A 13,255-nucleotide genomic window follows, 5' to 3' on the forward strand; every position below is an offset into this window, starting at 1 on the left:
AGATCAGACGACGACTAAGGGCGTCAGCAACTTGATTGCACTTCCCTGACTTGTGCTTTAGAACGAAATGAAAGGCACTCAAATACTCTACCCAAGCAGCATGATGACCATTTAATTTCTTTTGGCAATTCAGGAAGCGTAAGGCCTCGTGATCGGAGAATAGAATGAACTCATGGGGTAGAAGGTAATGATCCCAATGGTGTAAAGCTTGAAAATTTGCATAAAACTCTTTGTCATAAACTGAGTACTTCCTCCGAGCATCACTGAATTTCTCGCTAAAAAAGGCAATGGGATGGCCTCTTTGACTAAGCACTGCGCCAATTCCCAAGTTAGATGCATCAAAATCTAGCTCAAATATCTCCTTGAAATCTGGTAATGCCAGAACAGGAGCTGTCGAAACAGCTTGCTTAAGCTGTTCAAAACTAATTTCAGCAGTTGGAGTCCACTGAAATTTCTCAGTTTTGAGTAACTCAGTGAGGGGAGCTGCTATAGAACTAAAATTTTGAATGAACCGCCTGTAGAAGGAAGCTCAGCCATGAAACTGGCGAACTTCCGTAGCCGATTGAGGTGTTGGCCAGTGAACAATTGCATCAATCTTCACAGGATCAGCTTCCACGCCTTGTGGTGAAATGATGAATCCCAGAAATGAAATTTTATCTGTCATGTAATGACACTTCAGTGGGTTGGCAAACAGTTGTTGTTCACGAAGAATGTTAAATACATTTTTCAAATGTGAAAGGTGCTCTTCCACCGTGGAACTGTACACAAGGATGTCGTCGAAGTATACAACCACACACTTATTCAGAAGTGGTTGAAACACTTGATTCATCAATCGCATAAAGGTACTAGGTGCGTTTGAGAGACCGAATGGCATCACTGTCCATTCATATAAACCCTCTCGCGTTTTAAACGCGGTCTTCCACTCGTCTCCTGGTCGCACCCGGATTTGGTGGTATCCACTCCTCAAGTCAATTTTGGAAAAAATTACAGCTCCATGAAGTTGATCGAAGAGATCGTCTACCCTTGGAATCAGGAATCGATACTTTATCGTGATTTTATTAATAGAGCGACTGTCGATACACATACGAAAAGTCCCATCCTTCTTCGGAACCAAGAGAGTGGGAACCGCACACGGACTGGCACTGGGACGAATGAATCCTTTTGCAATCAGTTCAGCTACTTGACGTTGCAGCTCTAAATGTTCATCAGGACGGATCCGGTATGCTGGCCGATTGGGAAGGACTGATCCAGGTATGAGCTCGATCTGATGTTGGATATCCCTCAAGGGCGGCAGTCCAGCAGGAACTTCTTGCACTAACACATCAGCATACAGTTGAAGTATCGGTTGAAGTATTTCAGGCACTATTGACTGAGGATGGTTTTCTTCCAACACAAGAAGGAAGAGTCCATGCGGTGCTATCCTCATTTCTTGCATAAACATATTTCTGTTACACATGGTTGACATGGACGTCTCACTTACTGTTTTTACTGGGGAAGGTAATAACACAATTTTCTGCTTATTATGCCAGAATGAATACGTATTGGTAGTGCCGTTGTGGATAGTCCCTTTGTCATACTGCCAGGGTCGGTCCAATAAGAGATGATAAGCATCCATAGGCACGACGTCGCATAAGACCTTATCTTTGAAGTGCCCGATAGAAAAGTTCACCAAACATTGTTTGTCTACCTGTACCTCCGCCTGCTTCTGAATCCAGGAAAGGGCATAGGGTGTAGGATGGTCTGTAGTATTCAGCTGTAATTTGTCCACCATGAGTGCGGCTACGACATTTTCGCAGCTACCGCTATCCACTATCACACTACACACTCGGTCTTGAACGGTGCACGTAGTCCGGAAGATGCTATGCCGTAACCAAGAATCCTTTTTATGGAGATTCAGCACAGATTTTAAAACAAGTAGATTGCCTTCATCACCTGGCAAATAGGCAGATTCGACAGGACTTTCTTCATCAACTACCACATTGGCTGGTTCTTCCCCATCTGGTTTCTCAATTAATGTGACCACCCGGTGATTAGGACAATTAGAGGCTATATGTCCAAAACCTTGGCATTTAAAACATTTTCGTGCCAGAAATGTCGCAGTAGATTGATTTGTACGGAATGATCCCCTGGGTGGATGTTCTTCGGCCGATTTACTTGTGCTGGTAGTAGGTCTATTGATTCTAACATCTTTATCAACCACGACTTCCAGTGTTGGACTCTTATTATTGTACTTCTTGGCCCGCATTTGCTGTTTCTCTACTTTCAAAGCCAAACTACTCACATCCTGAAAGGTCCAATAAGGTTGCACTTGAACAACGTTGGTGATAGTTGGTTGCAATCCTCCCAAGAAACGTGCGATCGTATGTTCTTCAGGTTCGGTGAGATCACACTTAATGGAGAGTTGTTCAAATTCAGCTATGTACTCTTCCACAGTCATTTGCTGTTGTTGTAGTTGAGTAAATTTCAGAAATAGCTCTTGCTTATACTGTTCCGGGATGTATTTTCGCTGCAATTCCCTCTTCATCTTTGGCCAAGAAATGATTTATTCCGACCTTCACGATTTCTTGTCCTCTTCAAGTTTTCCCACCAAAGCGAGGCCGCCCGTTTGAGCTTGATCGCTACTAATTTAACGATGCGATCAGCGGGTATTTTTTTAAATTCAAGAACACGCTCAACGGTTTGTAACCACCCGATGAATTCATCAGGATCCATACGTCCATCGAAATCAGGAAGTTCTATTTTGATTCCACAATCATGAGCTAACCTTCTGTTAGTCCTTCCGACCGTTCTTCTGTCAACTTCCTCATCACTGGAGCTATCTTGATGAAAAGGATTCACATCATCCTCTTCGTTTGGATGAATCGATGGTTCTCGTTGTTCGACCTGAGTCAATCGCTGTTGCAATTGGGCTATCTCTCGCTGTAAATCCTCGATCAGGACTTCTTGTACCGGTCGCTGTGCGTTTCGACGAGGCGGCATCTTGCCGGCTCTGATACCAGTTGACACCGGACTGGGACAAAAATAACGTCGCGGTCTTGAACAACAAAGTGATACAATTGATAATTCAATCGTATGCCTCACTGTATCAATTCACAGTCAGATACGACGCCTTCTTTAAATCAAGAAGCATCTCGGAACACCACCACCTGAAAGGAAGCAGATAACTGACCCAAGGCAAACACAGGGTACCGTCGCTGGAGTCTTCAGGATACAAACGAACAATGCTTAATTCACCACCTGACGGTTGCCAGGATACAGAAGCATTACCAAGAAAAGGAAATATAATCCCAAAACAATCAACCTTCTTATTAATCAATGACTACCAATATTTATACAAACGGCAGGTATACTAAAGGCAATACAGAGGGAAAGAAACTAAAAAAAAATATAACGTAACTACTGAAGTTGTGTAGCTGGAATAACGACTGTGACGCGTGTATATAGCCCGGCGTCACAACTTCTGAAGATGACAATGCAATACTTTTTTGCTTTTTTGCGCTCCAACATATTGCTCCATACCCAAGATTGAATTTAAATTCACTTGTGCTCTTCATATCTTCTTTGTAATATGCCCAATCACTATCAGTAAAACCAACTAAATTAAAATTAGAAATTGATTTGTACAAAATCCCATAATTGGTTGTCTCCCGAATGTAGTGAAGAATGCATTTGGCTGCTCCAAAATGATGTACAGAAGAATTGGGCATTAACCTTGAAATAAGATTAACTCAGGCCTGATATATGTCAAATATATAAAACCACCCACAATTCCTTTGTAAGCACTTCTTGCTCCCCTACCACGACCTCCTTCTTTGCTGCTATTAGCTGAAGTTTCCTTTACTTCAAATGCCTTCTCAACAGACTTAGCTTCTCTTCTGTTTATTCTCTCTTCATGAGCCATCAACGAATTTATCATTTCATCAAAAGAATACACAACAAAATCTTTGGATTCTTCAATAGTAGCCACCACATGTTCAAAATTTGATGAAAGACTTCTTAGAACTTTGGAGACTACCTTTTCATCAGATATTTGTTCTCCAAATGATCGCATTTTGTTCACAATTCTTGATAATCAAGAGAGATAATTTTGAACACCTTCTCCTTCATTCATATTCATAGTTTTAAAGTTACGTCGCATAGATTGCAGCTTTATTGTCATTACTCTTATTAAACCATCAAATTCTTTCTCCAAGATATGCCAAGCTTCTTTTGATGTTTCAAATTCTTGAAAATATACTATCATCCATAGTTTGTTGAATGAAAAATAAAGCCATTGAACCATTCTTCTTATTATCATTATTTCTCTCTTCATCTTTTCCAACTTGCACACCATTCACCAAAATATCCCATAAATTTTATGACTTGAAGAAGGTCTTCATTTTGATACTCTAAAACTCATACTTCTCACCATTAAAAATGAGAATCAAAGGTTGAGAAGTAGTGTTCATTGTCATGAGAAATTTCTCAAATACTTGGAATCTTGTTTTTATAAGAATACACAAAATCTTCTAAAAAATTTGCTTCAATCCATAATTTCAGCACTCACTTCAAACGAAACCGGGCTCTGATACCAAAATATTGGAGAAAATTAGAGAAAACCAAAATCTTCTTAATAAACTTCTCACAAACAGGAGAACTGTAAGATACAGTTTTTTTTCTTCTCACATATGCATCCACGGACATCAAAAGTTAAAAAAAAAAAAAAAACTAAAAAACCATACGGCATATATGACACCTTTTCACTAATACAACCGTTTCAGTTTTAATAACACTAATAATAAATTAATTTATAACACCAAGATGGTTCAGCAAATTTTCACATTAAACTGACTGCCATCTCCAACCCGCCAATCGATCTTCTACCTATTTCCTTGGCGACTTCATTAGAAAGAAGAGGAGGGTGATTTTCCATTGTATCAGATTTTTCTTCTACATTTTTTGGCTGATTTCTCTCAACTTTCATAAGACAAAATGGGCATCAATAATTGTTCTATAAAATTAGCTTGGTTAAACTTTAGACTTCAACAAAGAAATTTCAACGAGTAAACCTTCAAACCTCCTAGCTAGTCAAGATTGTTACTGCTGTTTCATCTCTTACGGTAATCAGAGAAAAATTGTTCAGCTTAGAACTTCTTTCAAGCTAAGCTCAACTACACTCCTGCTCATGCTTAGTAGCAACTCTTGTTAACTACTCTACATCTAAATTAGTCTCATCGACCTTGCAGAACTTTTTATGGCGACTTCTTGCTTCTGACTTCACAATGACTTAAACCTTCTCTCCAAGTCACATTCAAAATAGGACTTAGGGAATATGAGTGCAACTAGACTTATCAAGAATTGACAATTTCTCTGCATGATCTCCTACTGAAAAAAGATGTTTATATAATTTAGAGAACCATGATGAGCTAGAAATGTGAGTACAAGCCATACCTTTAGGTGCCTGACTTGCTTCAGTTATGACATCTTGAGTGCTACATAAGAGCTTGCTCCTGATAAAATTAATATAGCATTCCCACTTTGATTCAAAGGCATATTGGCCTGTCGGTCTCGGATGAGACATCATCAACATCCATATAAGTGTTCTCAACAGCATATTGTCATTTGATATTGTCAATATTAAGTCTCATTTGGGGCAGCTTTCATGCTGCTTCTTAAAGCAGCTTTCTAGTAAGAAATTAAAATTTGTACTTAAAAATTGTTTAAGAAATAATAAGAAAGCTGCCCAAAGGAAACCGCCTTAATCTCTAAAATATAAGGAAAACTAAAAGAAGCCACATGATTAACATAAGGAGCATGATCTTCAATATCTAGAAATTCTTGAACTTTTGTCAATTTAATGCAATTTTTTCTTTTCTTAATTTTTTTTTTTAAATTTTGCAATGTTTTTATACTTTGTGCATACTTTTAGAAAAATATAAGAGCTTCTCTACAAATTTCATAGCTCGACTAAACATTCATGCTAGCATGATGTTGAAAAATGATATGAATAAATTAGTTTGGGACAAATTATTTGACAAATTTTTAACAAAATATAAAAGATTATATGGCCCATCCAGATCGGTGGAACCACATACAAGTTATTGGGGGCAATTGACCACCCCCCCAAAAAAAAAAAGTATAGGAGAGTAAATTTTTTTTGCCCCTTCTAAAACATTATTTTCGTCCCTCTAAAAAATCCTTTTGTCTTAATTTGCCCAATATTCCTTCCAAATGCCTCCCTTAAATTTTTTTTTTGCAATAATCCTAATGATAACAAGTTTTAATATACTACTAATCAAGATGAGCTATATAATTTAATTAGAACTTTAACAATGCACGTTTTTTTTTTCAACCATATCCAACATTAACAACGATTTTCTATATCGCCGAGTTGGGCGTAGGTGACAATTGTCCGATGCTGCGCCCACCTTCGAATTTATAATTTATGCTTCAGATCTCTCATACAGTAATAATACCATCACATAATTTTATATTACTTTGATAAAGATAAATTCAACTTATTTTAAATTTGATCTTAATTATACACCACCATATAATATTTTGGTATCTATTTGAGGCAAGTTTCAGCTGCTTGGCTTATTAGAGACAATAATTATAATTTTATTTGATTATAACTTTCTTATTATTATTTTAATATTTTTCAGAAATATTTATGATTGAAAGCCGACTTTTGCAACTATAATAGTGAAATTGCTTTCTCCACAATAATTTCACAAATAATTTTATAAAATATTACGGTCATCCCAATTAGATAGAAACTCATTTTTTTTTTTTTACAGTTACAGGCAGTACTCAAAGAATAATTATAACGTTGGAAACTCAGTTCCTTAGCTATTTATCGCACAAGAAATTGTTTTATTGGCCCATTTAAATCTCCTTCTTTTGGTCATTTTGCTGAATGAACTTTAATGCTAAAATTCCCAAATAAATGAGCACATGCTGAATTTCCCTTCTCAAAAACGAACAATTATTACGTCCTTTGACTGGACATAAAGCTACGTTCGACCGCCAATAACATGTCGCCACGTGCTCTTACTTTTTACTGCGCAGCCTGACGACTTGACCCGGACCGGAACCCGGGAATGCTATGTTCGCGTATTGCGAGGTATTACTCGGTATTTGCTCGGTATTGCTTGGCAATAACGAGAAATACCGCTCTGCGAAGACCAATACCGAGTAATACCGAGAAATACCGAGTTTTTCTAGAAAAACTCGGTACAACTCAGTATTACTTGGTATTACTCGGTATTGCACGGTATTGCTCGATATTTGCTCGGTATTGATTATTACCGAGCAAAATCAATCAATACCTAGCAATACCGAGCAATACCTAGCAAAATCGAGAAATATCGAGGCATCCTGGGTCCGTTCCGGGTCGGGTTGTCGGGGCACACGGTAAGTAATGAGAACGCGTGACGCGATTCTACTGGCGGCCGAACATAGAGCTACGTCCTGTGATCAGACCAAATAAAAGTTCCTCAAGAACAGCTTGTTAAGTAATGTTACTTCGCGAGCAATTTTTTAGCAACATTTGTTTTATTCATTTGTATAAAGAAATCTGTATATATAGATGTCACGGTTACCACATCATCAAACGACATAAGTTGTTTTAAACGCAGTTTGTTTGGGCAGCATACTAACACGTAGGTTTCGTTTGTGATAACTTTCTTAATACTTATTTAAAGCAAATTTTTTATACAAAAAATTTATTTTTTTTACTAAAAACTATTTTAAGAAGCAATAAAAAGCCATTCCAAACAAAATCTTAGTTTTAACTTTTAACTTTAAAAAAAATAAAATTGTTTCCCGTACTCTTCTTAAGAAATTATTACTAACTTGTTAAAGGGTAACACACCTCACAGTGGAAATTTCATTATCTTGTTTTCGAGTAGTATAATGTCGATGGATAGTAAAGTTATCTGCTAGCTTTGTTAGGGAGATTTACATATATATCACTTTATATCATGTTATTTATATTTTTAATATATAAAATTTTAATATTGTATTTCGATCACCCATAGATCAAATATAAATATAAGAAATGAAATATTAAAATTTATAGTATAGTATAAGTAATATGAATGAAATATATAAGTGTCATTTAATATTAAAATTGTATATAAGTAATATATATGAAATATTAAAATTTAAAGGATTAGATATGTAAATAAATGATATAAAATGGTATGGATGTAAATCTCCCTTTTGTTATTGATTTTGAGCATGTGATTCTGTACTTGATCTCAATTGCTTTGTCAGAATTTGAGAACTTTTTTTTTTTTTTTTGGAAAATTTTGAACCCCATATTTATAAATTCTGATAATGAGAGAATTGGAGAATGCCGGTGAGTTACAGCTATGGGCTGGCTTGTAGTGGGGGAAAGCATTTGGGCCTTAAACCTACCGGCCCAACCCAGTACTTTCATCTGAGAATCCAGACCGGGGGGAAACTTTTAGAGCCGTCCTTGCTATAATTCTCTTCTAAGACTATGATGCACTTTTCCCAAAAAAAGACTATGATGCACGTTAAATATTAACGGATATTTATCTTATGTTATATATTTATTGATTTATCACTATAAATACTCTCCATGATCGTACGTACGATGTGAGATCGTATTGTACGAACTGATTTTGTACTCTGATTTTTGTGCGTATGAACTCACATCGTACAGTACGATCAGTTCAAAATTGAACATATTTGTCGAGTATGATTATGCACAAACTAATTTCGCACTCTGGATATTGTACTGTACGGACTCCATATCGTACAAAACGAACTGGTTTAGCCAAATCATGCTTCGTTTGATGCGAAAATGGATGACTTCATTTTATACTATGGACGTTGTCTGTACGAACCTATGATAGTATAATACGAACAATTTAAAAAATTCACCAGTTCGTATGAACAAAAAACACTATAATTCATTCATTTAATTAAGCATGAATTTTTAAATAATATTTGTATTGAAATTTCAGGAATTAAATTTAGGCACTTTGATTTCAAATTTATAGCCGAGCTGAATGTCTAGATAAGTCAAATTCAATGACACCTAATTCTATTCGAGGTTAAATAAACTAAAATTAAGTACTTGAAGCATATTTAAAAATTTTGGGATATTCATTGAAGAATCAAATGGTCCTTGTATTTGTATAATCAAACGAGTTTCATAATAAAACAAATCCAATGAGCTAAATATCATTCAATTATGAAATTGTTAAGACACCCAAATGTTAAGTAAATGGTCTAATGATCAAGGTTCAAGATATTTAAAAAGTCTTTTGATGAAGTTTTATGAAATTTTGATCAAATTTATCAAAATGACACTCTCAAAATATGACGAAAAGGCTCATATTCTCTAGATGAAAGAGATTTAAACTTGAGATTAGACAAAACTTGAGATATATATAGCTCTAGAGCTCTATCTAACATTCAATGTTGATAATTACTATTAGCAACAATTGTCTATTTGTCATCACCTGATCGTCGCCTAACAACCATCATATGACCACTTTCACATAAGAATCATCTAATCATAGTTGTCTATTTATCAAAGTCCATCTTCCATCGTTCGGTCGCCATCATTCATCAATATTTGACACGACACGAAAATCAGACTCGAATCCGACCCAAAAATCTCGGGTTGGACCTGACCTGTTTGAAAAATGGGTTGGATTCGGGTCAACCTGATAACCCAGTTAGAGTGAGCTGCCCGCATTGTCCACACTTGCCCCGGCTACCCGAGCCCTACCCTCATCTGCCCAAGGCTGCCCGCGCCGTGCAGCTACCGCTCGCGCACGCGCTGCCCGCTTACTCGTCCACGTCCAAGCACCCGCACTGCCCGCCTGCTCGCGCTACCCACTCATGTCCTTGCGCTCGCCTGTGTGCTTGCGTCTGAGCTCTCTGCCTGCGCGCTCGAGTCTACGCGTCAGTGTCCGCGCGCACTAGTCCTGTGCGCCAGCGTGATCGAGTCTCGTCTGCATGGCCGTGTCGGGTCGGGTCCGGGTCCGAGTTTCCAACCCGTTTACCTAACTGGGTCTGGTTAGGATCGACCTGATTAAACCCATCAATTCCGAATTCGACCCGAACCTGACCCGTGACCCGAAATTGACACCCCTAAGGTTATTGTATGATACTATCGTTATCCATCAATTTCTAATATAATCTCTACTAAAATTATAGGAGACCCAATTTTATAATGCCATATTTAATTATGAGAAGTGCTTTAAGTATATCATTTTAATCAGATAAAACCTTTTAGGTTTTTTTTTTTTAATTTAATTTTATTTTATTTTTTTATTTTCATGTAAAACTCTAGCGTCTTCTGACTTTTCCTTTTATTTATATATACTAGATATTCATATAAAGTTAAAGACTTAAGCTCCCTCTTTATAATTAAATTTCCTCGTACATAATAATTGTATTTCACTTATTTCTTATGATTTATTCTTACCCAAAAAATAATATCACAGCTCTTTGACCTCTTTTGTAAAAAGAATTAAATTAAGAAATTATTCATTTTTTTAAACACAATTATTTTGTTAAGACTCCGGACGGTAAATTCTCATCCAGACTGTGAGTGTACTTTTCGTCCGGACTGTGAATATACACATTATTTGTACATTATCATGAAAAAATTATCTTGATCGGGCACGAATCTCAAGGCAAAACCAAGCTAGAAACTTTAAAAATTAAATCCGGGATCATCTGAACTCCGATTTTAGCAAACTTGCAGTTGAACTGATCATCTTGGAAATACGAACCCAACGACACCAAATTCATCTCAATCTAAGCCCAAATGGGTCTGAATCAAAGGCCCAAAGCACATTTGAAAGGTTCAATCCATAATTTGAATTACCAAACGGTTTCCAAATATGACATGCTTAATGTAGAATCGAGCAGCTTGACGAGACGAATCCAACGAGCCCAAGATCGTCGAATTTCAATATCATTAAGACCTTCAAATGTTTGACGCACGGTTCACAATCAAGGTATTCAATATCGGTTGCCCATCCAAACCACTCCACATTTGCCCTTAATCATCCTCTTATTTACCGTTCATGTCATTCTCAAATAACTATAAATAGCCCATCATTTCTCTTGAGAAGGAGTGGGGAGCGCCCAAGCAAGAAGAAGAAGAGAAGAAGAAGAAGAGAAAGATAGGAGTGAAGAAACTCCTCATCGACCACCGCCGGAGTTTTGCCCGACGTTCAAGTGACGCCGGAGTTCTGCCTGACGTTCAAGTGACGTCGGAATTCCGCCTGACCTCCAAGTGACGCCAGAGTTTCACCCTAACTCCAAATGACGCTGGAGTTCTGCCTGAATACCATCTAACACCAGAGTTCTCCTCGGCCGCCAACTTACGTCGGACTTCTATCCGACACCGGGCCTCCGCTCGTCGCCAAATATCTACCCGACAATGGACTTCTGTCTATTGTCGGACTTTCACCGGACATTTATTTGATGTTGGATTTATGTCCGTTGTTGGACTTTTATATGGCGTCGTCTTTCTGACATCCGTCGTCAGACAACAGTCCTTCCGACCTCAGTCGCTCGCCAACTACGGTCCTTCCGGCTTACGTTGCCAGCCGACTATGGTCATTATGAATTACGCCGCCCACCGACTACAGTCCTTCCGCCCTCCGTCGCCCGCCGACTACGGTCCTTCTGGCTTACGTCGCCTGTCGACTACAGTCCTTCCGATCTTCGTCGTCCGTTGAGTGCTGTATTTCCGACTTACGTCGCCCACCGACTACATTCCTTCAGACCAAACAAATACATCAACAATGATTATTTGTATTCCCACCATGTAATGTACTCTATATGATGTACATCAAGCCAAAGCCTTCCCCCAAGGAAGGGCCTCATTTGTAATCAACTGCAATACTAGTGGATTCATTCTTTCCCCATTTTCAAGGGGTTTTCACGTAAAAATTTTGATGTCTCTAGTGAATGAAGCAACCACTCTTTTTATCTAATTGCGTGCCGGATTTTCGCACGATAAAGTTTATATTTCTCTACCGCCACAAATACTCCTGGACACAACAACAGTGTATACCAAAAAAAAAAAACTATATATAAACATATCAAATTGCACACACTATATACACTAGGGCTGTCAATAATTGACACGACCGGAAAACCCGACTCGAACACGACACGGAATTTTCGGGTTGGACCCGACCCGTTTGGAAAACGGGTCGGGTTCAAGTTCATAAAAATGACACGAATTGAATTTCGGGTCGGGTCCGGGTTAACCCGGTAACCCGTTAACGATCCGTTTGACACGGGAATTAATTTCACGCGGATAACGCTAACGGGATGAGTAAATAAGTCGCGTTAGGGTTTTACGCGATCATTTTTCATTTCACGCGCCGTATCTCTCCAGCCTCTCCTCTTCTTCGCTGCTTCGTCTAGGGTTTCCGAAGTCCTCTTCTCTACAGATCTCCTCGATCTGTCTCTGGTTTCCTCTTTTCTCCTTCTCTGTCATATTCTTGGTCCGTGGTTTCATCCTTTCGTGCTGTTCATCGTGCACATCTGCTTTGGATCAACATGAATACAGAATACTTACATCTCTCGCTGTTTGTATCTCTCATCTTTTCCCCTTTCTTCTCCTTTTAGAAGCACGATATATGAGATTATGAGCATAGGTGAGATTTGTCTTGCTGTGTTGTGAAGTTCCGGCTCGATTTTTTGGTTTTTTGGGGTTAGGGTTTTTCCGATATTCTGGTGCAAACGAGCCAAGTCGAGCTCGATTTTTTGGTTTTTTTGGTTAGTTCCGGCTGGATTTTCACTTTTGTTCACTTACTGCTATATTTCTGTTCAATCGAGCCATGTCGAGCTCTATGTTCTGGTATTTCTGTGTTGTTTCTGTTGTTATTTCTGTGCAAATGAGCCAGGTCGAGCTCTATGTTCATGTATTTCTGTGCTGTTTATGCTGTTATTTCTGTGCAAATGAGCCAGGTCGAGCTCTATGTTCATGTATTTTTGTGCTGTTTCTGCCGTTATTTCTGTGCAAATGAGCCAGGTCGAGCTCTATGTTCATGTATTTTTGTGCTGTTTATGCTGTTATTTCTGTGCAAATGAGCCAGGTCGAGCTCTATGTTCATGTATTTTTGTGCTGTTTATGCTGTTATTTCTGTGCAAATGAGCCAGGTCGAGCTCTATGTTCATGTATTTCTGTGCTGTTGAGTGTTGAGCCTGTTTCTTCTGTTATTTTTGTTTAGTTTCTACTATTATTTCTGTGCAGTTTCTG

Source organism: Dendrobium catenatum, unplaced genomic scaffold, assembly GCF_001605985.2.
Source record: "Dendrobium catenatum unplaced genomic scaffold, ASM160598v2 fragScaff_scaffold_1365, whole genome shotgun sequence".
NCBI classification, from domain to species: Eukaryota; Viridiplantae; Streptophyta; class Magnoliopsida; order Asparagales; family Orchidaceae; genus Dendrobium; species Dendrobium catenatum.